Raw genomic sequence first — 27,306 nt, 5'->3', positions numbered from 1 at the left:
CGCAAAGGCTGCAACTCCGCAGCTCCATACCTGGCGGTGCTCTGGTGGGAAGGGCGAATCCCCAGGAACAGAGTGGTGTCTGGAAGGTTCTCAGGCCACACGGGGAAAAGCAGTTCCTCTGCTGGAAGGATATTTGGTAGAGACTGTTGAAGCCACCTGGTCCCAGCGGACCCCAGAAAGCGGCCACATTTGCTGGTGCTAGAACACAGTCATTAAATGTGAAGCCTGGTGCCAGACGTGTATTGTGATTCTCCATAATCCCTGAAAAGCTGCTGCTACGCTATCTCCCAAACTTTCTGGCGCGGGCTGGCACCTGACCTCAGTCTTGAAGCACTGGCGGCAGCAGCAGGACCCAGCAGGCATTCCTGGGTACAGCCAGCATTCGGCCATTGCACGGGGAGACCCTCCCCCAGAGGGGTGGAATCGGTCAAAGCCACAGTCCTTCAGAAGTAAGGGGCTGGGGAAATCAGCCGCATCTGAGACAAAACTCTGGAGAGAGGTACTGCCTGGGGCCTGGTCACGGAGAATGAAACAGTGGGGAGTGGAGGAAAGCTGGACAGAAGACGGGTGCGTGATTGCTGTTCCCGGAGAACAGAATGGGTAGCTGGATGGTGCCATTTTTACCGCTCCCACGCATGCGCATACACATCTACCAGCACTACAACACTCCACCCCAGTAGGCTAGCATCGCCATCTAGTGGAGAACGGAGCTGTTACACTGAGCCCCGCCCAACCTGGCCAACCTTGCTCTTCAAGAACACAAGTCTCACCGCCTACATAATTTATAGACTATAAAGCAGTACATAGTCTGACTTCTAGGGGAAATGAAGTAATTGTAGTCCTATTTCAATCTGTTAGGAGGTCCATCTATTCAATTTTCTTTCCTTTTTTTCTTTTCTTTTTTTTCTCTTTTACACTATTATTTTTCTTGAATACAGAAAGAGAAAAAAATCATTTTTATTTTCAATTTTTATTAAAATTTTTTCTTTAATTTTTTTACTATATTTTTTACCTTTGTGTAAATTTTTTCAAATTCTATCTTACTTCCATTCTATTTTAGTCTACGTCAGTGTATTCCCCTTTTCAAATTTTCAAACGATTTCCTTGTTTTCTTTTTTCTTTTCCTTTTTTCTCTTTTTCATTTCTTTTCTTTTTCTTCAATGCAGAAAGTGAAAAACTTCATTCTTTCAATTTCTATAAAAATGTTTTACTTTAATTTTTTTACTATATTTTTTGCTTTTATGTAATTTTTTTCAAATTCTATTTTACTTCCATGATTTTATTTTAGTCTACTACAGTGTATTCACTTTTTAAAATTTTCAAACGATTTCTTTTTTTCTATCTTTTCTCTTTTTTGTTTCTTTTCTTTTTCTTGAATACAGAAAGAGAAAAAATTCATTTTTTATTTTAATTTTTATTAAAAATACTTTAATTTTTTTCTACTATATTCTTTGCTTTTCTGTAAATTTTTCAAATTCTATTTTACTCCCATCATCTCATTTTAGTGTACTTCAGTGTATTCATTTTTTCAAATTATCAAACGATTTCCTTCCCCCCCCCATTTTTCTCTAATCTGTCAAACCACTTTCAACACCCAGACTAAAACACACCTAGGATCCAGCATCATTTATTAGATTTGTGTGTGTGTGTTTAATTTTTTAATTTTAATATATTTTTTTACTTTTCTTAATTTTATTTTTTCTACCTCATTAACTCCTTTTCTCCCTTCAAACTGACAAAATGAAGGAATTCACCCCAAAAGAAAGAGCACAAACAAACGACAGCTAGGGATTTAACCAACACAGATACAAGCAAGATGTCTGAACCAGAAATTAGAATCACGATAATAAGAATACTAGCTAGAGTCGACAATAGATTAGAATCCCTTTCTGCAGAGATAAAAGAAGTAAAAAATAGTCAGAATGAAATTAAAAATGCTGTAACTGAGCTGCAATCACAAACAGATGCAGTGGCGGCAAGGAAGGATGAGGCAGAACAAAGAATTATTGATATAGAGGACAAACTTACAGAGAATAATGAAGCAGAAAAAAAGACGGAGATGAAGGCAAAAGAGCACAATTTAAGAATTAGAGAAATCAGTGACTCATTATAAAGGAACAGCATCAGAATCATAGGGATCCCAGAAGAGGAAGAGAGAGAAATAGGGATAGAAGGGTTATGTGAGCAAATCATAGCAGAAAACTTTCCTAACCTGGGGAAAGACACAGACATCAAAATCCAGGAAGAACAGAACCCCTATTAAATTCAACAAAAACTGACCATCAACAAGGCATGCCATAGTCAAATTCACAAAATACTCAGGCAAGGAAAGAATCATGAAAGCACCAAGGGAAAAAAGTCCCTAACCTACAAGGGAGGACAGATCAGGTTTGCAGCAGACCTATCCACAGAAACATGGCAGGCCAGAAAGGAGTGGCAGAATATATTCAATGTGCTGAATCAGAAAAATATGCAGCCAAGAATTTTTTATCCATCAAGGCTGTAATTCAAAATAGAAGGAGAGATAAAAAGTTTCCCAGACAAAAAAAAAAAAAAATAATAAAGGAATTTGTGACCATTAAACCAGCCCTGCAAGAAATTTTAAGGGGGACTTTCTGAGAGGAGAAAAGATGAAAATATATATATGTGTATATATATATATCAAAAGCAACAAAGACTAGAAAGGACCAGAGTACACCACCAGAAACTCCAACTCTACAAGCATCATAATGGCAATAAATTCATATCTTTCAGTACTCACTCTAAACGTCAATGGACTCAATGCTCCAATCAAAAGACATAGGGTAACAGAATGGATAAGAAAACAAGATCCATCTATATGCTGTTTACAAGACACACTTTAGACCTAAAGACACCTACAGATTGAAAATAAGGGGATGGAGAACCATCTATCATGCTAATGGTCAACAAAAGAAAGCTGGAGTAGCCATACTTATATCAGACAATCGAGACTTTAAAATAAAGACTGTATCAAGAGATGCAGAAGGGCATTATATCATAATCAAGGGGTCTATCCACCAAGAAGACCTAACAATTGTGAACATTTATGCGCCAAATGTGGCAGCACCCAAATATATAAATCAATTTATCACAAACATAAAGAAACACATCGATAGTTATACCATAATAGTAGGAGACTTCAACACCCCACTCACAACAATGGACAGATCATCTAATCAAAAAATCAACAAGGAAACAATGGCTTTGAATGACACACTGGACCAGATGGACTTCACAGATATATTCAGAACATTTCATCCTAAAGCAGCAGAATATACATTCTTCTCCAGTGCACATAGAACGTTCTCCAGAATAGACCATATACTGAGAGACAAATCACCCCTAAGTAAGTACAAAATATTGAGAGCATACTGTGCATATTTTCAGACCACAACCACAAGAAAAAATTTGGAAAGGTAACAAATACTTGGAGACTGAAGAACATCCTATTAAAGAATGAATGGGCTAACCAAGCAGTTAAAGAGGAAAATAAAAGTATATGGAAGTCAATGAAAATGATAATACCACAACCCAAAACCTCTGGGACACAGCAAAGGCGGTCATAAGAGGAAAGTATATAGCAATCCAGGCCTTCCTAAAGAAGGAAGAAAGATCTCAGATACACAACCTAACCTTACACTTTAAGGAGCTGGAAAAAGAACAGCAAATAAAACCCAAAACCAGCAGAAGACAGGAAATAACAAAGATTAGCGCAGAAATTAATGCTATCGAAACCAAAAAAAAACAAACAAAACAAAACAGTAGAACAGAGCAATGAAATCAGAAGCTGGTTCTTTGAAAGAATTAAAAAAAAAATTGATAAACCACTAGCCAGTTTGATCAAGAAGAAAAAGGAAAGGACCCAAATAAATAAAATCAAGGGTGAAAGAGGAGAGATCACAACCAACACAACAGAAATAAAAACAATAATAAGAGAGTATTATAAGCAATTATACACCAATAAAATGGGCAATCTGGAAGAAATGGACAAATTCCTAGAAACATATACACTACCAAAACTGAAACAGGAAGAAATAGGAAATTTGAACAGACCCATAACCAGTAAGGAAATCGAAGTAGTAATCAAAACTCTCCCAAAAAACAAGAGTCCAGGGCCAGATGGCTTTCCAGGGGAATTCTACCAAACATTTAAGGAAGAGTTAACACCTATTCTCTTGAAACTGTTCCAAAAAACAGAAATAAAAGGAAAACTTCCAAACTCTTTCTATGAAGCCAGCATTACCCTGATTCCAAAACCAGAGACCCCACTAAAAAGGAGAACTTTAGACCAATTTCCCTGATGAACATGGATGCAAAAATCCTCAAGATATTTCCCAACTGGATCCAACAATACATTAAAAAAATTATTCACCACGACCAAGTGGGATTTATAACTGGGATACAGGTCTGGTTCAATATCCACACAATAATTAATGTGATTCATCACATCAATAAAAGAAAGGACAAGAACCATATGATCCTCTCAATAGATGGAGAGAAAGCATCTGACAAAATACAGCATCCTTTCTTGATAAAAACCCTCAAGAAAGTAGGGATAGAAGGATCACACCTCAAGATCCTAAATGCCATATATGAATGACCCAACGCTAATATCATCCTCAGTGGGGAAAAACTGAGAGCTTTCCCCCTAAGGTCAGGAACAAGACAGGGATGTCCACTCTCGCCACTGTTATACAGCATAGTATTCGAAGTCTTAGACTCTGCAATCAGACAACACAAAGAAATAAAATGCATCCAAATTGGCCCGGAGGAGGTCAACCTTTCACTCTTCACAGATGACATGATACTCCATATGGAAAACCCAAAAGATTCCACCAAAAAACTGCTAGAATTGATTCATGTATTCAGCAAAGTTGTAGGATATAAAATCAATGTACAGAAATCGGTTGCATTCCTATACACCAACGATGAAGTGACAGAAAGAGAAGTCAAGGAATTGATCCCATTTACAGTTGCACCAAAAACCATAAAATACCTAGGAATAAATCTAACCAAAGAGGTGAAAAATCTATACACTGAAAACTAGAAAGCTTATGAAAGAAATTGAATAAGACACAAAAAAATGGAAAAAGATTACATGCTCCTGGATAGGAAGAACAAGTATTGTTAAAATCTCCATACTACCCAAAGCAGTCTACATATTCAATGCAATCCCTATCACAATAACACCAGCATTCTTCACAGAGCTAGAGCAAATAATCCTAAATTTTGTATGGAACCAGAAAAGACCCCGAATAGCCAAAGCAATCCTGAAAAAGAAAACCAAAGCAGGAGGCATCACAAGACCAGATTTCAAGCTATACTACAAAGCTATAATCATCAAGACAGTATGGTACTGGCACAAGAACTGACACTCAGATCAATGGAACAGAATAGAGAAACCAGAAATGGACCCACAAATGTATGGCCAACTAATCTTTGACAAAGCAGGAAAGAATAGCCAATGGAATAAAGACAGTCTTTTCAGCAAGTGGTGCTGAGAAAACTGGACAGTGACATGAAGAAGAATGAACCTGGACCACTGTCTTACACCATACACAAAAATAAACTCAAAATGGATGAAAGACCTCAACGTAAGACAGAAAGCCATCAAAATCCTCGAGGAGAAAGCAGGCAAAAACCTCTTTGATCTTGGCCACATCAACTTCTTACTCAACACAGCTCTGGAGGCAAAGGAAACAAAAACAAAAATAAACTATTGGAACTTCATCAAAATTAAAAGCTTATGCACAGCAAAGGAAACAATCAGCAAAACTAAAAGGCAACTGACAGAATGGGAGAAGATATTTGCAAATGACATATCAGATAAAGGGTTAGTATCCAAAATCTATAAAGAACTTTTCGAACTCAACACCCAAAAAACAAATAATCCAGTGAAGAAATGGACAAAAGGCATGAATAGACACTTCTCCAAAGAAGACATCCAGATGGCCAACCGACACATGAAAAAATGCTCAACACCACTCATCATCAGGGAAATACAAATCAAAACCACCATAAAATATCACCTGACACCTGTCAGAATGGCTAACATTAACAACTCAGTCAACAACAGATGTTGGCGAGGATGCAGAGAAAGAGGATCTCTTTTGCATTGTTGGTGGGAATGCAAGCTGGTGCAGCCACTCTGGAAAAGAGTATGGAGGTTCCTCAAAAAAACTAAAAATAGAGCCACCCTACGACCCAGAAATTGCACTACTAGGCATTTATCCATGGGATACAGGTGTGCTGTTTTGAAGGGACACATGCACCCCCATGTTTACAGTAGCACTATCAACATTAGCCAAAGTATGGAAAGAGCCCAAATGTACATCGATGGATGAATGGATAAAGAAGATGAAATCTTGCCATTTGCAACTATGTGGATGGAACTGGAGGGTATTATGCTAAGTGAAATTAGTCAGTCAGAGAATGACAAAAATCCTATGACTTCACTCATATGAAGACTTTAAGAGACAAAACAAATGAACCCAAGGGAAGGGAAACAAAAATAATATAAAAACAGGGAAGGGGACAAAACAGAAGAGACTCGTAAATATGGAGAACAATCTGAGAGCTACGGGAGGGGTTGTGGGAAGGGGGATGGGCTAAATGGGTAAGGGGCACTAAGGAATCTACCCCTGAAATCATTGTTGCACTATATGCTAACCAATTTGGATGTAAATTTTTAAAAAATAAAAAATAAAACAAGTTATAATTTTTTTAAAATTTTCATGTTAAAAACAAAGCAAAATAAATTTCCATGTTGTTCCCTTTATTAATTACAAATATAGCTAAAAATGGTAATTATAATCAATCAATCAATCAATCAATCAATAAATAAATGTATGTCAGATATATTCACATAGCTCATCCCCTGGTGATAGGAACTTGAATGTATCTCTCAAAAGGAAGAAAAAGTACATTTCCAGGGTTCCCTTTGTCATTTATCAAGAAAAATAGTATTGCCTTTGCTTTGGGGATTTTTCTTTTAATTTTTTAGAATATTGATAGAAAGCAGGAGCCAGAGAGCTATTTTCTGGGAAAAATCTATTTTCATTTTTAAAATATGTAATCATAGAGTAGTAAGGCTGCTTATAAATTAAATAAATATAGAATGTGCTGAATATCTCACCATCCACCTGTATCTCTCTTTTTTTGAGTCCCCATAATTAGAGAGGGTGTGTGGCTGGCACTCCAGACACAGTAGACGTTGCTTCCAGCTGGGGACCAGTAATCTCAAGTTTGATAGATCTGTCACTAAATTTCAAATTGGGATTCAAAAATCAGGAAAAGAGTCAAACCTTGACAGTGATGACCTGTCTAAAGTGAAAATAAGGAACATATTGAATTGCTTATTTAAAATGCTAAGAAACACCGGGTGATACATGGAATTGTTGAATCACTATATTGTACACCGGAAATTAACATAACACTGTATATTTACTGGAATTAAAATAAAAACTTAATTTAAAAAATGGAGAACAAAAGGAAACTTGAATGCCTTGATTTGTTTTCTCATCTTATGTAGAGATTTATAAAGGGAAAGCTAATATCTTGCTTGAAAAAAATTTTAAGACATTCTATAAATGATTAAATGTTTAAAACCTAGGGTATCAGTACTCAAATGTCCAGTAAGCAAAACACATACAGCGATTTCTCACAAGTATTATCCTTGTTAGGCCATAATCTCATTACAAGTGTGGCAGAGGAGGACAATGTTCATGTGTGAAGGCATAAATGAGAAAGATCAGATTAATTTTAGAGGCTGAAGAAAGTTTAGAAAAGGTGGCATTTGACTAGAATGGCAAGGATAAACAGAAATTCCAAAAATTGAAATGATAAATATTAAAAGCAAAAGTCTACTTATATCTGGACAAATGTATTTACTGACCAACAAAACATGAGTTCTGTGGTAGACACAGATAGGTGCTGCCCAGAGACATCTCTTGAAGAATGAAGTTGCTGCTAAGCTACAGCATATGCAGCACGTAGGCTTCAGCTCTTCGCTCCTTCAGGGGCTGCGTCAGTTTCAGAAGTCACATCATTTTGAGCCCATATTTATTGACTGAGCAAGGTGAGGTATAAAGTTCCTGGAATTTGGGCTGGATATGACACTCTGGTGGGCATTACTCACTCCAGAGCTCCCTGCCAAGCTGGCTAGGGTTTTGTGAGGCCTACAGTGCAATTCAGTGACTTCTATGGCCAGGTGTTTCCTCTTCTCCCTTCACAGAAGTTGATAATTAACCAACACTTTGCACCCCAAGCTCTATCTCGGCTCCTGGAGAACCCAGAAATGGGGTCCAAGTAAGTAGGTCCTAAGATGGAGCACTGGGGCTAGCTGACTAAGCAACTTGCAGACAATGAGGACACATCATTGGTGGCAAGTTAAGAACATTTCCCCAGAAAAGTGACAGTTAATGCTTTACCAGTGGTAAACTGGGAAGGTGTACCAGGGAAGAGGGGAGTACCTTAACACAGGTGAAGATCAAGTGCTACAGGTTAGAGAGGAACTAGCAGGTGTAAGGATAACAGGACAAGATGGCTATGGCTAAGGCCACTGATGCTCCATTTAGAAAGGGAACAAACAGCTGAGGTACCAGGCAACCCAAAGCCAAGTACGAAAGCCAGAGGCCTGTTCAGTTGCCTACAAAGTCACTCTCATCATCTGCATGGCAGGGCAGAAAAAACCAAAGACCAGGTGTAGGACCTACTAGACCAAGTAGTTAAATACCCAACAACTGAGAAGACCAAAAGCACATCAGCTACACTGCAGTCAGGGCTCTGAATAGGAAAACCTTGGACCCCAGCATGTGAGGTAGAGCTGCTATCTGAATATGTATGGAGTGGATCCTGTAGTGCAAGGCGTACACAAGGGTAAATGTGAAGATGTGCCTTCCAGACCCTCCTTAAGGGAAGGACCTGATGTGGGGAATATGCTCACCAGACACTGTCCAGCTAACATCCTCTTCAGGATCTGCCTCAGCTGTAAAGACCAGCTTTGTCTGAGGTCACACTCTTTCCAGGGCAACATATAACCCATTACTAAGTGAGGGGAGGTACAGAAAGTTCAGCCCAAGGCATGATACTCCAGCAAGTGTTGTTCCAGAGCCCCTGCTGGTTTGGTCCAAGCTTTGTCTAGTCTGACTTTTGCAAAACCGAGCCTGACTCCTGTGCTTTGCTCTCATAGGTTTCCGTCTTTAACATACATCTTGAATCCAAACTCGATCTCAACAACTGCTGCCAGAGATACCACACTGCAACTCAAACAGTTTAGACAGGAACTACACACAAGAAATAACACACAATTAGAAGGTAACTGGGGTTTTTTGTTGCCTGTACATTATAGTTAATGAAAATTCGATAGGAAGTATTTAAGGTGATTTTTTTTCCCGCACTTGTGAGAAAGAGAATTTTTGTCATTTGTAAAACTATCCAATTCTTTGTTGGTTCCTGGGTAAAATCTGAAACTGCCTCCCATACACAGAGAACAAGGAGAGATGGAAGAAGCAAGCCACTCCAGACTAGTAGGCAGCAGTTTAAATACAAGGCTCCTCTTGGGCAGCCGCAAGATGAGTGGATCTCTGCTCGCTTCTGCCAGAATCTTAAAATTCTTAACTGGGTTCTGTCACATATACCACACAGATGATCTCAACAACACATTATTCTCTCAAGGCTGCAACCTTGAAGATGGCTCCCATTGTGCGAACAGTCAGGAGAAGGTAGGATCCTAAGACAGGGTGTGGGGGGAGAAGCCCCCAATAGCCAGATGGAGCTCACGGGTCAACTAGAAGTCGCATCCTCTCAATAACTTCCTCCAATGCTGCACCCTGGAGACTACTCCTTGCAATCTTACATGCTCCCCCTCTTCAGCAATGTGCCCTGAGCAGTCATCAAAGTATTTTATCACCATGGAGGTGACTTATTTGGCTGCTTTCTGGTTGCAGCAGAGGCCAATGGCAGAGCCACAATATAAGCACATACAAACAAAACAAAACAAAACAAAACAAAACAAAACAAAACAAAAAAAAACAGGTTAACGATTCTCAATACAACTAACAAATTTCGCCACCAAAAGCCCCATGATCTGAACCACTGATTTACTAAGTCCCCTACGCTCGGAATCAGATCACTTAGGGTATTCACTTGTGTCCTTACATGTTTTAATAACGATGATACATTAGTAGATTCATCAGGTATGAGCACGCAACATTTTCTTCAGAAAACGGCACACTTGTGAGGCAGTAATAATGTCCAAGACCACAGATTTTCTCATTAGAGATACTTCAGGGTTTAGTAAAGACAGATTTTGCCAGCTATCATTTAGGGCTTGATGGGTGAATGCAGTAAGGGCTTGTATGTGTGCTGTAACATCCTCCAAGCCAATGGATTAACAAAGAAGGTGGCCAAATGATCATACTGGTGGAAAACAGAATGTGCTTATCTGGCCTTAAGGAGAGGGAGGTTGGCAATTGTGGTTACTATGGGAAAGATTCTTGCCTGTGCACAGAAAACATCCAGGGTGCAGTGGCACACCACCCAGATGGAAGCCATGGCCAAAGATTCATGCCACAAAACACTGGATTCCATCAGGGGCTGCCCAATAAATGTCTGGGTAGGGGCACCAGGAAGTGCCAAATGAGATGCTATCCTTTCATACGAAGGAATGACTACAGTGTTCCAGTGATATCCATCCCATATTCCCAGTTCTGTTTAGAACTGGTTGAGCTGGTTCTGTTTAGAGTGATTTTTCTATTCCCAACATAGGATTGCCTAGGTTCTCTAAAGTCTAGAGCCTAAAATAAGCCACATGAACCAATATCAAATCTGGGTGTAGACTCCCATGGTTCTAATGGTGCTGTTTTAGGACCGCTCCAGTTAACATTTTGACAAGCTACCTATGTAATTTGATAGAAAAAGAATACCAGTGTTATTGACAGTGTATATGCTATAGGCCAGGTTTCTGGATCAGTATTGGTAATATCAGATGAATTAAGAGTACCAGTCCTAGCTTGTTTTTCCTTAATGTATCTTTAGTGTCTTTCAGTTCCCTCCCTGGAATAGTGATACTCATCATGGAAATCCTGGTGAGCCAGAGAAGGACTGTTGTCCATATTGATTCCTTTGACAGGTGTATAATGGGGTTCACTATACAAAGACAGTTCCATCAGATGCTCATCCTGTGACTAGATATTATAGGAGCAGCAGAAAATCTAAAAAGTCCAAATATCTGAAAAGACATATATTTGGTAGGAAATTATACAGGAAAGTCTTCCTCCTCTATAAGAATTACACTTGCAGCCTGATCCTTTACATGTGGCTGCAGGTTTAGGAATTTGACCTGGTTGCACATACCATACATGTTGGCCGGGGGAGGCAGCACTGACCAGCAACAGGAGAAAGACTGGGGGAAGGATATGTCAAACCAGGACCCCCCCTGTCTCCTCTTTCAATGGTGTGTGTTCTATTTCAAATATAGAGTTTTTCAACAGATCCAGCTTGCAGGACAGCAAGATCCAGTGCAAACTGAGTAGTAGTTCCTCTTCACTCAGGGGTGCAAAGTACCTCACCCATTTCAGGATGTCCCAATCCAAATTCCAGTAAATTACACCTTTCCCAGGCATGATGCAGCTTGGTATTCTCAGCAGCATAGCACATTCATACTGGTGAGAATCAGAGCAATGGCCATCTCTCATGACTTCTATACCTTCATGGGATTGGGACTTTTGGCAGAGTCCCCAGTCTGGCATATGGTGCAATAGTCTTACTGGTTGATCATTCAAATGTATTAAAGACTGAGATAGTACTTTAGTCCAAACTGGTCAAGGTAGTTTTACCTGTTTGTAATTTAACCTCCTGTTTTAGTATTTTATCTTCTTTTCTACCAACCTGTTGCTTGCAGGTTATAGGGGAGATGGAGCATCCATTCAATGACATGTTCTTTTTCCCAGTCTTTGCATATAATGACCTTATAGATGTGATCCCTGGCATTGTCTATTCAATGAGGGTATCTGGACGTGGTATTCAACTTTTCTAATCCCCAAATAGTGGCAGCCTGGTTAATGTGGAGATAGGGGAAAGCTTGGGTTAGACCAGCCACAGTGTGCACACAACCAAGGCATATTTAGAATTCTCTCTTGGAGGAAGGGGAACAATGTAATCAATTTGCCAATCCTTTGCAGGTTGGGAACTCCAGGGGATGGCTCCAGACTCCTTTGGCAATTGCCTTGGGCATTATTTAGAGTACACAAGACATGCTATTACTGAATTAACCAAGTCCCTGTTTTCCCAGGGAAATCCAGCATCCTTGACAATATGCCACTCCATCTAAGCTCTACAATGGTCACTCTTCCTGTGTACTCAATCTGCTATATCTACTGAAGGGGCAGCTACATCAATAAACTCAGTGGGCCTATATTTTCTCATCATGAACATGTCCTGAATTAGGGGCTGACCTAATTCAGCCTAGGGGGAGCTGGGTTGTAACTGGCTTTTGTTTTCCTTTGCATTAGGGGTCAGACAGCTTGAGGTGCTTTGTCCTTTTCATTGTCATCACCATCACTGTCTTCTTCACTACTTTCCCTGGTAATCAGGCACTCAGATCTTAATCCAAGGCAGCTTGTGCCTTCCTAGCTTTGCAAAATGGCATGTTAAAATCTCCAACTTGTCATCCTGCTCTTCCACTTTGTCTGCCAGACCAGAAGATAGCAAAGAAGTGAGCAGCCACACATTCTTCTCTAACCTCAGCTTTTCTTAGGTAAGCTTCAGCCTCTAGTGGGGCATCAGTGACCACCCAAGCTGCCACAGTAGAAACCAGCCAACCCCAGCAGCCACTCATTCCCCTTCTTTGCCCCAGTGCACTGTATGCAGTCCTCAAACAAGTTCATCAAACCAGCTAGTGTTTACTCACACAGTAATCCATAAGCATCTAACATACAGGATACCCTTCCTTACTTAGAGCTTGATGGCCAACCTGAGATTTCCTTAATGGACACCTCTTTCCCAAGACCCATTTCCTTGGTCTTGTGGCTGGCTTGCCAATTGTTGGGAGTTCCCCACATGAAATCCAAAACTGGCACCTGTAAACAGAGGACTAGGAGGTACTAAAGAAAGAGGTAGACCACTCCAGATTGGTAGCTGGCAGTTTTCATAACCAAGCAAATTTACATGTAAGGCTTATCATAGGTGGCTGCAAGATGAGTAGATCTCTGTCTCCACCCACCAAAATCTTAAGAGTTTATACAGAGACCTTAACAAGTTTCAGTTACAACAGTCTAGATATTCTCAAGCACAAATTTCTCTCTCAAGGGTGCATTGTCAAAGTGCCTTATAGTGTGGGAATAATGGGCTGAATGTACATTCCAAGGAAAAGGAGGGGGTGGAGGAGCCTCTGATTGTCGGGGTCCAGCTTGCAGGACAACCAGAGGTCATGTCCTCTCAGAGACCACCTTCAACATGCAGAGTATGATTGTGAAGGCTGAGACAAGGATTACAAAATGCTTAGCCTGATGCACACAGAACATACTCCAGACAAGGTCTTTGTGTGAGGTATTTATTGCTTCATCTCTAACAATCCCCTGTCTGCTCATAGATACCTCCCTCATTCAGGCTGTAATATCTGTTGTCCTAAAAAGGATTTTTAAATTTTTTTTTTCAACTTTTTTTTTTATTTATTTTTGGGACAGAGAGAGACAGAGCATGAACGGGGGAGGGGCAGAGAGAGAGGGAGACACAGAATCGGAAACAGGCTCCAGGCTCCGAGCCATCCGCCCAGAGCCTGACGCGGGGCTCGAACTCACGGACCGCGAGATCGTGACCTGGCTGAAGTCGGACGCTTAACCGACTGCGCCACCCAGGCGCCCCTTTTGTCCTAAAAAGGATTTGATACAATTGGCTAAAGCAAAGGCATTAAATTATTGTAACTTAGCATGAATTAATTACTAAAAGCCAGGGCTAAGATATGAGACAGAAAGGTTTGGAAGAAAGCTTATCATACAAGTGTTTCTCACTTGTAAGAATGTAAAGGCTCATGTTGAGACTCGATAGGAAAAGAAATTAAAAGGCAAGCAAAATGCGAGAGGTCTGTTAAAGTCTTTGGGTACCTGAGACTGAAGGGAACCAGTGCCTTCTTCCCATCTAGAACCTTAGGAGGCAGCAGTTTAACTACAGTCACCAGGCCATCACAGGGGTACTAAAATAAATCTTCTTATGTACAAGCCTGTTTGGGATGCTGAAACAGGAGCAGGGAGAGGCTATCCTAGTGAACATCTTAGGAGCACAGAGTGGTTTTAAAGAGCAGTCCAATATTCTGATTTCTGAAGAAATTAACGGATGTAAGTTGAAAGGAGTCAAGTGCCTACAGACTGCAAGGATCTTACAATTATGAAAAGAACATGAACAAAGAGTAGCCCATTTGGGCAATATATTCAGGGCTAGTTGAGAACAGAGGCATCCAAATTCATGCTAACTGGATTTGTAAGCATAGCTAATAATTAAACTCTTAACCAACATAATGACATAAAGCTCTCTTAGCCCAATAAATCTTAAAAGCTAATCTGGTTATAGGAACTAAAGAACTGACATAGTATAAATATAAAATGACCAAGTTTGCCTGGAATTGACCAAAATTAGGTATTTTTCCTAAAAACGTTGCCACATTTTTACATATATGAAACCTGAGGCCTGCAATTTTGAATCTAGGTCACTATATAATAATTATTATTTGTGTTAATAATTAATAGTTATGTCAGAAATCCAACAAAGCTTTTTCTAATGGTAGAGAAACACAGATTTTTTTAGAATAATCTTATTTAGATATAACAACATGTCTATTAAGAAGATATTTTCCTTCACACTGAAAAATTAGTAATCTCATGAGTCTGCTCCCTGTGAACTCTGGCATGACAGAAGATCACTTAAAGGCAGAGAACAGGATCCTGTAGCACAAAAGCAATCCGACATCAAATTTAGCACTGCAATTAAGTAACAAAGCACTGATTGGTCCCTGGAGTAACGTATGCCCATAGATTACGTGTCAGGATTGAAAAATTGGCAAACCTAAGAAGGTTTATACCACAATATAGCCACAGCTCCTGATATGTCCAAATTACTTAACTTAAAAAGATCCGTGGTTATAGTTAATTTACTTAAATCATCTCATGTTTCTCTTCATGCAAGTCATTCAATAACTAGAAAAATCTAATACAATGTAAAAACCTGACAATATATAAACTATGAAAATAAATACATTCTGTATTTAATTATCTAATTTGCTATATATATAAGGATAATATATAAGCTATAAGGACTACATTTGATTTCTATGCTAATGATTTGTGAACTAGACAAACATATTATCAGTAGTAAATTTGAAGCAGAAATGTCTTCCAGAGAACGTATAGTACATTATATACATTGAAAGGGTTGACTCTGTTAAGACTTGAATCCTACCGGCTAATCGTGAATCCTACCAGCTAGTTGGGGAAATAATATGCTGCTTCAACGACTGAATAACTAGTATCACATCAAATAATAGCAAAAAGACTGTTTCTTCGTTGCCCCACACAGACTACACAGCATTTTGTAATAAGAAATTATACTCAACAATGTAACAATGTATGTCTGTAGCCAGCTGCCACTTGGCCCTGATTTTGTGACCCAGTAGGGAGTCTGGCTTATGTATGATGGAGATATGAGATCTCTCCAAACCTTCCCTGATTTACTTATGTCTCTCAATTCCTGGTCACCTGCTGTGCTGACTGATTTACTATTCATTTCCTCATTTCATATAAATATCTCATTGTAAATACTAACATCACTCACAGGCTACACCTCACAGGACGCAAATGACCATATCTGTGCAATAAGCTTTCCATTTAAGATTTCAGCCAATTCACGATCTTAAAACATACAGCTGGACTTTCTTACTATCTTTTGTGTGACTTTCCAGTACAGATTAATTTTTCCTGTTCTTGATACATTTCTACATTGCCCTAAACTATTGAATTCACAAGTAGAGAAGATTTTATTCTATAATTCATAAAAACATAAGTACTTAGCCATTTTCATTCATTTAAAATTTTTTTCAATGTTTATTTATTTTTTAGAGCGATAGAGTGTGAGTGGGGGAGGGGCAGAGAGAGGGAGACAGAATCTGAATCTGAGCTGTCAGCACAAAGCTGATGGGGGGACTCCAACTCACAAACTGTGATGTCATGACCTGAGCCAAAGTTGGGTGTTCAACCGACTAAGCCACCCAGGCACCCCTCGTTCATTTTTAGATGCTTTGAAGGAACAAAGCGTGCCTTAAGGATAAAGGATGTTTACTGGCTTTGTTAACTAAAAAGACAAGGTGTAGGTCAGGTTTCAGACAAAATTTGATCTGAAATCCACCTTAAATTCTCTGTGATAATGCCTACTCTGAGTTTAGCATGGTGGAAAGATAGGTGGTATTAACCTAACTGACTTAGAACAATAAGGACCCAACTCTGAATTTGAGGGTGGGATTAATTGTACCCAATTACTTAACTGATTTATTAGAGAAGAGTCGAATGCTGGGTCTACCCAACATGTAATCATAGCTCTTAAGTTTATGAAGGTTTATGAAGGTATCAAGACATACAGAATTTACAGGAAGATATATTAGCCTTTTGAAATGCTGGAGCTATTGAGGGGCCTGGGTGGCTCAGTCGGTTAAGCGTCTGACTTCAGTTCAGGTCATGATCTCGCGGTTTGTGAGTTCGAGCCCACGTCGGGCACTGTGCTGACAGCTCAGAGCCTGAACCCTGCTTCGGATTCTGTGTCTCCTTCTCTCTCTGCCCCTCCCTGCTCATGCTCTCTTTCTGTCTCAAAAATTAATAAAACATTAAAAGAAAACTTTGAAATGCCTGAGCTATTATAAAACCAATCCATTTTCTCTCCAAAAGGAGACAACCCAACCCCAAAATTTTAATACCTATGCCAGACTCCCCAAGCATATTCCATTATTTTTTTCAGGCCCTCTTCATAAGCCTCTTTATGGCCTAGTGATAAATGGTTAAATGAAGGTTTATCTTTCTATGACATTTGCATTATCTCATCGTAATAATTAAAAGACTAATAGCTCAACTTTGGAAATGAGAAGAATTGTGTAGAATATATAGACTCCATTGACTATGGCACATATTATAACTAGACAATAATACAAGGACTCTACTCTGGCAGTTTAGTAAGGTTTTTTTGGTCAGTCTGGTAGCTTCTAGTTTTGCTTTCTGGAAGAACTGCTCTTGTTCACTGTCCTCCATATCCATGGCTGGTATAGGCACAGACACAAATGCTTTCTGGGAACTGGATCAATTTAACAATACTCTTATTGAAAGAGTGCTTTAATCCAAGGAATGGAAATCATCATCTGGCTTGTATCACTCTTGCTTGAAGATATTTTAGCAATGTAGACTACTATGGTAAGATGAAATTATTTTCTCCCTTTCTTTACTCCTTCCTTTATCTGCGCACTTTACAGGTCACATTACTTTATAGCCCCTCCCACATAACGCAGCATATATATATTCATGCCTCACTAATTCGGTCCAGATTTAGGACTTGATTAGCCAATCATATGTTAATAGACGTGATTCAAACAGAGGATTGTAATGTGCCTATTTGAATTTGTTTCTGGTGCTTCTACCACCATCAGGAGATCATACCTTAGAAAGTCCACTGGTCACAGAAGAATAATCAAGACAGAAGTATGTGACTTGGAGACAACCTAGCTGAGTGTAGCTTATATCTGTCTGCCTTACCTAAGCCAAACCACAGAGACATGAGTGAGGAACACAGGTTTTTCCATTATATGCTACTGAGTGTGGAAGAGTTTTCTCACAAAAGATTATTGAGAATATAGATGGCAGTGCCAAAATTAGTACCCAGAAGTGGGGTACAGTCACACTAAAAATGTTCAATATACAACATTGTCTGTGGGGGTCAGAAAATGTAATCTAGGAGAGATTCATGAGATTCATGTACTCATGAGAGAGGTCTGTAACTCTCTTTGGTATCTGGTTCTGGTATCAGGGTGATATTGCTTCACAGAATGCATTTGGAAGTTTTCCTTCCAGTTCTATTTTTTTGGAATAGTTTGAGAATAATAGGCATTAACTCCTCTTTAAGTGTTTCATAGAATTTACCTGTCAAGCTGTCTGGTCCTGGACTTTTGTTTTGGGGGAGTTCTTTGATTACTGATTCATTTCATTGCTGGTCATTGGTCTCTTCAAATTTTCTGTCTTTCTGCTTTAGTTTTGGTAGGTTATATGCTTTTGGGAACTTGTCCATTTCTTCTAAGTTGTCCAGTTGGTTGGCATATAGGTTTTTATAATATTCTGTTACAATTATCTGTGTTTCTATAGTGTTGGTTATTATTTCTCTTCTTTTATTAGTGATTTTGTTGATTTGGGTCCTCTCTCTCTCTCTCTCTCTTTCTCTCTCTCTCTCTCTGTCTCTCTTTGTATAGGCTTATACATGATCAAGTGGGATTTATTTCCTGGATGGAAGGGTGGTTTAATATTCACAATCAATGTTATATGTCAAAACAGTAAGAGAAAGGATAAAAACTATGTCATCATTTCAAGAGACTCAGAAAAAGCATTTGACAAAATATAACTTCTATTCATGATAAAAACCCTCTACAAAACAGGTCTAGAAAGAATATACCTTAGCCTAATAAAGGCCTTTTATGAAAAACCCACAGCCAATATCATACTCAATGGTGAAAAGTTGAGAGCTTTTCCACTAAGGTTAGGAACAAGACAAGGATGTCCACTCTCACCAATTTTATTCAACATGGCACAGGAAGTCCTACTCTAAGCTATTATACAACATAAAGAAATAAAAGGCATCCAAATTGGTAAGGATCCTGGATTAAATAGGTGATGGGTATTAAGAGCACTGGTTGTGATGAACACTAGGTGTTCTATATTAAGTAATGAATCACTAAAATCTACATCTGAAACTAATATTACACTGTGTTAACTGGAATTAAAATAAAAATTGAAGCTAAAAAAAAAACAAAAAAAACAATGTTTTATAGACATCTATGTAGGTGGGATGAGATATAACAAATAATATGGTTGTTTTTTTTGAAATTGGGAGTGTAGTTTTAATCTCTCATCACTTGCTGAACTCTATAAACAGACTAATGGATTATAAAGATCATGTCTGTTGGGTGACAGATGACAAAGAATCTAATCTGTTAGTATTTTCTGTTTGTATATTGGCTGTTTTGAGCTTAAATCAAGAATTTGTAACCACTGTGGAAAAAAAAATAATTTGTACCCCTTGGACAAGAATAGTTCTTTGATATGAACAAATGAGTTTTGTAATTTGTGGTTATTGTTGACTCATGGCTAATATTTGAAAATTAAAATTATAAATTCTGTCTGTGTCTACAGTCTATAATTCAGAAAAGCCTCTGTGTTTCATTATGTGAGGTTGTGCTATTTTCCTATATCCAGTGGCATTCATAAATTAGATTATAAAACTACTTTAAAAAAGCAGGGGGAACATGGGTGGCTCAGTCAGTTAAGCATCTGACTTTGGTTCTGTTCATTACTTCATGTTTTGTGAGTTCAAGTTCTACATTGGGTGAGCTTGAGCCCTGTGTCAGTTGAACATGAGCCACGCTTTGGGTGAGCCCCACTTCTCTCTCTTCTCTTCTCTTCTCTTCTCTTCTCTTCTCTTCTCTCTCTCTCTCTCTCTCTCTGCCCATTGTGGGATTCTCTCTCTCCCCCTCTTTAAAAATGAAATAAAATAAAATAAAACAAAATAAAATAAAATAATAAAATAAAATATAAATATAAAATTGGTGATATCATAATTCCAGATATCAAGTTATATTACAAAGTGGTAGTAATTAAAACAGTATGGTACTGGGGCGCCTGGGTGGCTGTCAGTTGAGCATCCAATTTCGGCTCAAGTCATGATCTCATGGTTCGTGAGATCGAGCCCCACATCGGGCTCTGTGCTGACAGCTTGGGGCCTGGAGCCTGCTTCAATTCTGTGACTCCCTCTCTCTCTGCCCCTCCCCTGCTCATGCTCTGTCTCTGTCTCTCTAAAAAATAAATAAAACATTAAAAAAATTTTTTTAAACAGTATGGTACTGGCATAAAAATAGATACATAAATCAATGGAATAGAACAGAAAACCCAGAAATAAACCCACAATCATATGACAATTACTCTTTGACAAAGAAGGAATGAATATACAATGGGAAAAAGAAAGTCTCTTCACAAAATGGTGTTGGGAAAACTGGACAGCAACATGCAAAAGAATGAAACTAGACCACTTCCTTACACCACACACAGAAACAAATTCAAAAGACACCTGAAAACAAATTCAAAATATGACACCTGAAACCATAAAAATCCTTTAAGAAAGATCAGGCAGTAATCTCTCTGACATGGGCTGTAGCACCATTTTTCTAGCTATATCCCCTGATGCAACGGGGGCAGTGGGAGATTGTTGGGGAGAATGTATGAAATAGGGATGAGGATTAAAGAGTACACTTATCATTTTAAATTTTTTTTTTCAACGTTTTTATTTATTTTTGGGACAGAGAGAGACAGAGCATGAACGGGGGAGGAGCAGAGAGAGAGGGAGACACAGAATCAGAAACAGGCTCCAGGCTCTGAGCCATCAGCCCAGAGCCTGACGCGGGGCTCGAACTCACGGACCGCGAGATCGTGACCTGGCTGAAGTCGGACGCTTAACCGACTGCGCCACCCAGGCGCCCCACACTTATCATGATAAAAAAAATAATACAGACATGGGAAGAGGCATTTTCTGCTGGGAGGAAATTTGGTAGAGGATGAAGGAAGGTAGGTAAAGGTCTCAGCAGACCCGATTACAGCCAGGTTAGCTGTGTTGGATCAAAGATGCTAGGGTACAGAGAGGCCTAGTGCCAGATGTGTGTTGGGATTTACCACAGTCCCCGAACCACTTCTGCTACATGATTATGCAAATTTTTGCATCGGAGGGCTGGCACCAGTCACAGACTCTGGGCCTCTGCAACGACATGGCTGCATGAGCATTCCAGGAGGGGGGAGGGGCTGGCACTGTCCTTTGCTCGGGGAGACCCTCCCCCAGAGGGTCAGAGCAGGTTCAAGCCACGAGGGCCTTAGAAGTGAGGGGTTTGGAAACAGCCCCATCTGTGATAAAATTCGGGAGGGAGGTGCTGCTTGGCAGGCTGATGGCTTGGTGGTGGACAGTGTAGAAGCGGAGAATGGATGGAAACTGGAGACAAAGAAGGAGTGTTTGGGGCACCTTGGTGGCTCAGTCGGTTAAGCATCGAACTTCCGCTGAGGTCATGATCTCATGGTCTATGAGTTTGAGCCCCACATCAGGCTCTAGGCTGACAGCTCAGACCCTGGAGACTGCTTCAGATTCTGTGTCTCCCTCTCTCTCTGACCCTCCCCCACTCATGCTCTGTCTCTCTTGCTCTCAAAAATAAATAAAAACATTAAAAACAATTTTTTTTAAAGGAGGGGTACTTGATTGCCTGTTAAGGAGAGTTCTGATGCTAAAGATTGGGAAGCTAGGTGATTCCCTTTTCACCTCTCCCACACAGGCGCATACACACACCACACCAATCCACTCCAGTAAGCTAAGGGACACCACCTTGTGGAGTACAGAGCCTTTACACCAAGCCCTGTCCAACTGTGCCAGCAAGATAAAGGGTTAGTATCCAAAATCTATAAAGAATTATCAAACTCACCACACACAAAAAACAAATTATCCACTTAGAAACAGACAAAGGATATGAATAGACAATTTTCCAAAGAAGACATCCAGATGGCTAGCAAACACATGAAAATATGCTCAACAACACTCATCACCAGGGAAGTACAAATAAAATCCACAATGAGACCACCTCACACCAGTCAGAATGGCTAAAATTAACAACTCAGGCAAGAACAAATGTTGGCAAGGTTGTGGAGAAAGGGGAACTCTTTTACACTGCTGGTGGGAATTCAAACTGGTGCAGCCACTCTGGAAAAGTGTGGAGGTTCCTCAAAAAATTAAAAATAGAACTACCCTACAACTCAGCAACTGCACTACTAGGTATTTATCCAGAGGATACAGGTGTGGTGTTTTGAAGGGACACATGCACGCCAATGTTTATAGCAGCACTATCGACAATAGTCGAAGTATGGGAAGACCCCACGTGTCCATCTATAGATGAATGGATAAAGAAGACACACACACACACACACACACACACACACACACACGCACAATGGAGTATTACTTGGCAATCAAAAAGAATGAAATCTTGCCATTTGCAATAACATGGGTGGAAATAGAGGGTATTATGGTAAGTAAAATTAGTCAGAGAAAGACAAATATCATATGACTTCACTCATATGTGAAATACAAGATAGAAAACGATGAACATATGGAAGGAAAGCAAAAATAATATAAAAACAGGGAGGCGGGACAAAACACAAAAGACTTAAATATAGAGAACAAACTGAGGGTTGCTGGAGGGGTTGTGGGTGGGGGGGATGGCTAAGTGGGCAAGGAGAATGGAGGAAGACACTTGTTGGCATGAGCACTGTGTGTTATATGTAGGGGATGAATCAGTGAATTCCACTGCGGAAATCATTACTGCACTATATGCAGTAATGCACTACTGCACTATATGCACTAAAAAATAAAAATTAAAAATTAAAAATTAAAAAAATAAAATTAAAGGATAAAAAAACCCTTAAACTGGAAAACCAGAAATTTGTGTTAAATAATGGCCAACCATTTGTAACAACTATCACCTACAACAAATTGGAAAATAATAAATATACCTAATTATCTGTGGCTTTAGGAAAGAGGATTACCAGGAAGCATGTTGAAAGCTAGCCCCTACAGCTGCATTTGATAAAATTAAAGGGGAAAAAAAAGGAGCAAGCTCTGTGGAAAAATGTCCAGCTTGCAAACAAAATTGAGAGAGAATATAGAGAGAGCCAAAGCATAAGAGACTGTTAAAAACTGAGAACAAACTGAGGGTTGATGGGGGGTGGGAGGGAGGGGCGGGTGGGTGATGGGTATTGAGGAGGGCACCTTTTGGGATGAGCACTGGGTGTTGTATGGAAACCAATTTGTCAATAAACTTCATATAAAAAAAAAAAAGAAATCTCAGAAAGTCTAGAACTTAGCAGGTTGGAAAATGAAAACATTTTCCAATTCTAATAAAAGATTCAGTTTAATATAAATACTATGAAAGTCCAATAAATTCATCTAGAGATATAGCTCAAATCAAAGGTGGAATGGTCATTCCTTCTAAAAGAATTCAACTGGTGCTTATTGGATTTGCTTCTCCAGAGCAGACAATGAGTCAATGTTTCAGGTGTAAGTGATTTATCAAGAACACTTTCAGAGAAAACTAGCAATGAAGTGTAGAAAGTAGATAAGGAAATGAATGAAACTAAGTGGGATACAATTTTAAGTTTCAGATTCAATTTGGTACATATTCTATGCATAAATTAGCCTTTTGAAGTTGGTCTCATTTCAAGGTAAGCAATTGTACTTTTGTATGCCACTGAAATGTGAAAAAATAATCTGTTACATCACAAAATTTTAGATTAAGCTGAGTAATATATTTACTTCAAAATTTGGTACCGATTTATCAATCGCATCCCATGATACCCAAACCAAAGCTAGTGCTCATGTTGACATATTGTCTTTGAATCTACTACTAACAAATTTCAGTGTTCTGATAATCTCTCCTATAGTAATTTTAACCATTATTGAAAAATTTAAGAGAAAGTACAATATTTGGGATAGGAATAGGAGGTTGTTCTTCCCCTGCCGAAATCACAAATTCTTCTATCTATTGTCTCCATTATCTTGCTTCCATATACCTTGTTTGGGGGCAGAGACAAACTGGTCCAAACCTACTCAACTCCAGAGTTTTGGGCTTGCAGCCATTTGGTGATTACAGTCCTTAAGTAGAAAGTGCTCTCCTAGTGATGTTAGAAATACTGCTTTGCGTGAGACTAAATATATCTCTTCATGTGGACTTTCCTAAAATCTAAATCAAGTTGTCCCAACCCTAATATTCTGAATTTTTCTGAGAGTCCTGCTTGATATTGAATTATATGATCCAATAAAATCCACAGATTACAAATAATGCCATCATAGCCATTGTGGCTACAGTAAAGTAGCAAAGTGATCAAAGAAGAGAATATTAAAAGGTAAGGTCAAATAAATGTGGTTTTGGGTGGGAGAATGGGAGGAATAGTGTTGTCAAATAAATGCAAGACATCCAGTTAAATATGAATTTCAGATAAATGAAAACTTTTTAGTATTAGTTTATTCTGAATATATATATGTAATATATATTATAACTATATATTATAATATATATTACATATATACATAATAGTTAAACATAGTTACACATCTGTATTTAAATTCTTGTTCATCTGAAACCCAAATTTAACTGAGAGTCTATTTTCTTTGTTGTTTTGTTTTTGCTAATTTAGCAATGCTGGGGATGCAGAGGGGATGGTGATGAAAGGGCATATCATGTAGGATATTATAGCCATGTCAAAGTCTTAGTCTTTTCCTTTAAGGGAGATGAAAAACAGTGAATGGTTTTAATCTAAGGAAAGACATGATCTGTCTTACAATTTTAAAGACTTTCTCTGGGTAGAGTTAGGAATAGCCTGAAAGGGAAAAATGATGGAAGCAGGGAGAGATGTTAGCAGAATTCTCCAGCAGTTCAGGCAAGAAGTGCTGGTGACTTGTGAAAGTGTATGAGTGTTAATAGTGCTAAGTGCTGTGATTCTGGATTTATTTTGATGGTGATATATCCAGGCTATGTTAATGGATTAATGATGAAGTATAAAAGAAGCCAAGGATGGATACAGTGGGGTTTCCCACCCCCTTGCCAACTGGAAGAAACAAGTTCCCATATGCTGAGATGAGAAAGCTTGCAGGAGAAACAGGTTAGGTGGATGAAATGAGGAGTTCTATTCTGGACATGTTAAGTTTGAGAAATTTAATGTACATTCAAGTAGAGCACAGTTGGATCTTAGGAGACATGCCCAGGATGAAAATAAAAATTTGAAAATAGTATGCTTATGGATGATATTTAAAGTCACTGAGCTAAGTATGATCATATTCACAATTATTTTGGAGGTTATGTCTCATCCTCCTGAGCCAAAATTTATAATTGTTATCATGAAACATGCTGAGATATGACACCAGTTATTGGTCAAATTGCCACAAAAGGTAGTTGGTTTTAAGAAAAATATGTGTTCTCCTTGCCAAAAAATGGCTCTAGTGAGGTTACTATAAAGTCTTCAATGAGAGAGGCTTAGTATCCTCAGAACATTACTATAAAAAAAATTCCGGTGAATTTATAAATTATCTATGAAATTTGGTACCTGGGGAAGCAGCAGATCTACCAAAACTGATAGGCCTAACTAACATCTCATTAATATGTAATATCTTTAATAAACTGACCTTCAAGAAGACATTGATTTTACCTTAAAATGCTTCTATGCTCTGTTTATAAATTTAAAACAGTAACTTTTCAGAGTAGACAAAGTATCAATAATTCATGACGTTACATTAACATAATTTTCACCTGTGCTTTAATGGCCCAGAAAGTAATGATTTGTAGTTTTATACCCGAGATCCTTCTGTGATAGTTTTTACTTGGTTCAAATACCTCTAACTTCATTATATTTTCATATACCAAAGAGCAAAATGAATAAATAAATAAACAAATAAATAAATAAATAACCTAAACATGTAATTTTATCATTAAAACTCAAAATTATGATTTTAACCGACTTCAGGCACTTAACAAATCAATAATACTCAAGTAAATTCATGGCGACAATACAGCCTGAGTAACAAATATCTGAACTGAAATTCCCTAAGGTTCCATAGGTTAATGAACATGAAACTCTGAAACAGTCTTAAGTTTAAGGAGTGTTGAAAATAAAGGAATTAGATAGTTCTTTTTTGCAGTACTTCTTAAAATCTGCATCATGGTAATGTTCTTTGTGAATCTGAAAAATTTCTGAAATTTATTTGGATTTATTTGTAGCACACACTTGAGGGAAGAAAACTTCCCTGAATATATACTACTGATTATGTGTATTTTGCAAGCAGACTGAAAATAAAAGTGTATTTTGCAAGCAGATTTGCAACAAAAGCAAAATTGCAAAAACAAATGAATGAGAGGAAGTTCTTTTTAAGAATATCGATCTACAGATTATACTAATTCTCAACTATGATATGTAAAGAAACAAGATAAGTAGACAGATAAATATAAAGACAGACATGTAGATATGGATATACTGATTATTAGAACAATAGAATTTCATCATAGCTATAGTATCAGATAACAAAGAACCATATTTAACTTATTATAGAAAATTTATACTGTGTATTTATATTTTGAAAATGATATATAACTTGATCTATAGCACACATGAATCTCTATATAAACTTGGTTATGACAAAAGTTTAATGTTCAAAACTTACAGGTTATTCTCCAATCTACCTTGCAATAGTGAAATAATCTTTATGTTATCCTTAACAAATTATTATTTATACTTTATCATAACAATATACTACATTAAGCATAACTTAACCTATGTTTTGAATAAGACAGATCTGAGCCTAAGTTTCAGATACATCATGAATTTGGTTATATAACTGTTAGTTTCTTTACTAAAATATAAATAATAGTATCAACTCATAAGACATTCTGGAGGATTAAGTGGAAAACTATATAAAGTCCAGAACTTTAAATAAGTTCAAGCATATTTAATATTATTTTATGACTCTTATTAGCATTTTTATGAAATAATATAGCAGTACCTAGAGTTTCCAGAAATCTTCCCAAACCTCTCTAATTAAATTAGAAAACCAATTTACAAAGAATGATACCAAATAACTGGAAATAGATGTAGCTAACATCATTGACTTATACATTTATACCCTACTTTAAGGGTCATATATATATATATATTTTTTAATTTTTTTTAATGTTTATTTATTTTTGAGAGAGAGAGAGAGAGAGAGAGAGAGCAAGCAGTGAAGGAGCAGAGAGAGAGGGAGACACAGAATCCAAAGCAGACTGCAGGCTCTGAGCTGTCAGCACAGAGCCCAATGCAGGGCTCAAACTCATGAACAGTGAGATCATGACCTGAGCTGAAGTCGCATGCTCAACTGACTAAGCCACCCAGGTGCCCCAGAGGGTCATATATATATTAACTAATTTACTTACTACATACTATT

The 27,306-nt window shown here is 38.3% G+C and overlaps 2 pseudogenes; one reads left to right on the top strand and one right to left on the bottom strand.

Annotated features, from left to right (window-relative positions):
* The window catches only part of LOC124527257 (microtubule-associated protein RP/EB family member 1-like), a 146,559-nt pseudogene extending 146,169 nt beyond the window's left edge, over positions 1-390 (bottom strand).
* Positions 391-9,593: 9,203 nt separating this feature from the next.
* LOC124527256 (L-gulonolactone oxidase-like) overlaps positions 9,594-27,306 on the top strand; it is a 35,653-nt pseudogene continuing 17,940 nt past the window's right edge.

This window comes from Lynx rufus, unplaced genomic scaffold (assembly GCF_022079265.1).
Source record: "Lynx rufus isolate CCGP_SWC_20201006 ecotype Redwood Valley unplaced genomic scaffold, mLynRuf1.p SCAF_5, whole genome shotgun sequence".
Taxonomy (NCBI): Eukaryota; Metazoa; Chordata; class Mammalia; order Carnivora; family Felidae; genus Lynx; species Lynx rufus.
The sequence above is the reverse complement of the archived record's forward strand: the minus strand, read 5'-3'. Positions and strand labels throughout refer to the sequence as shown.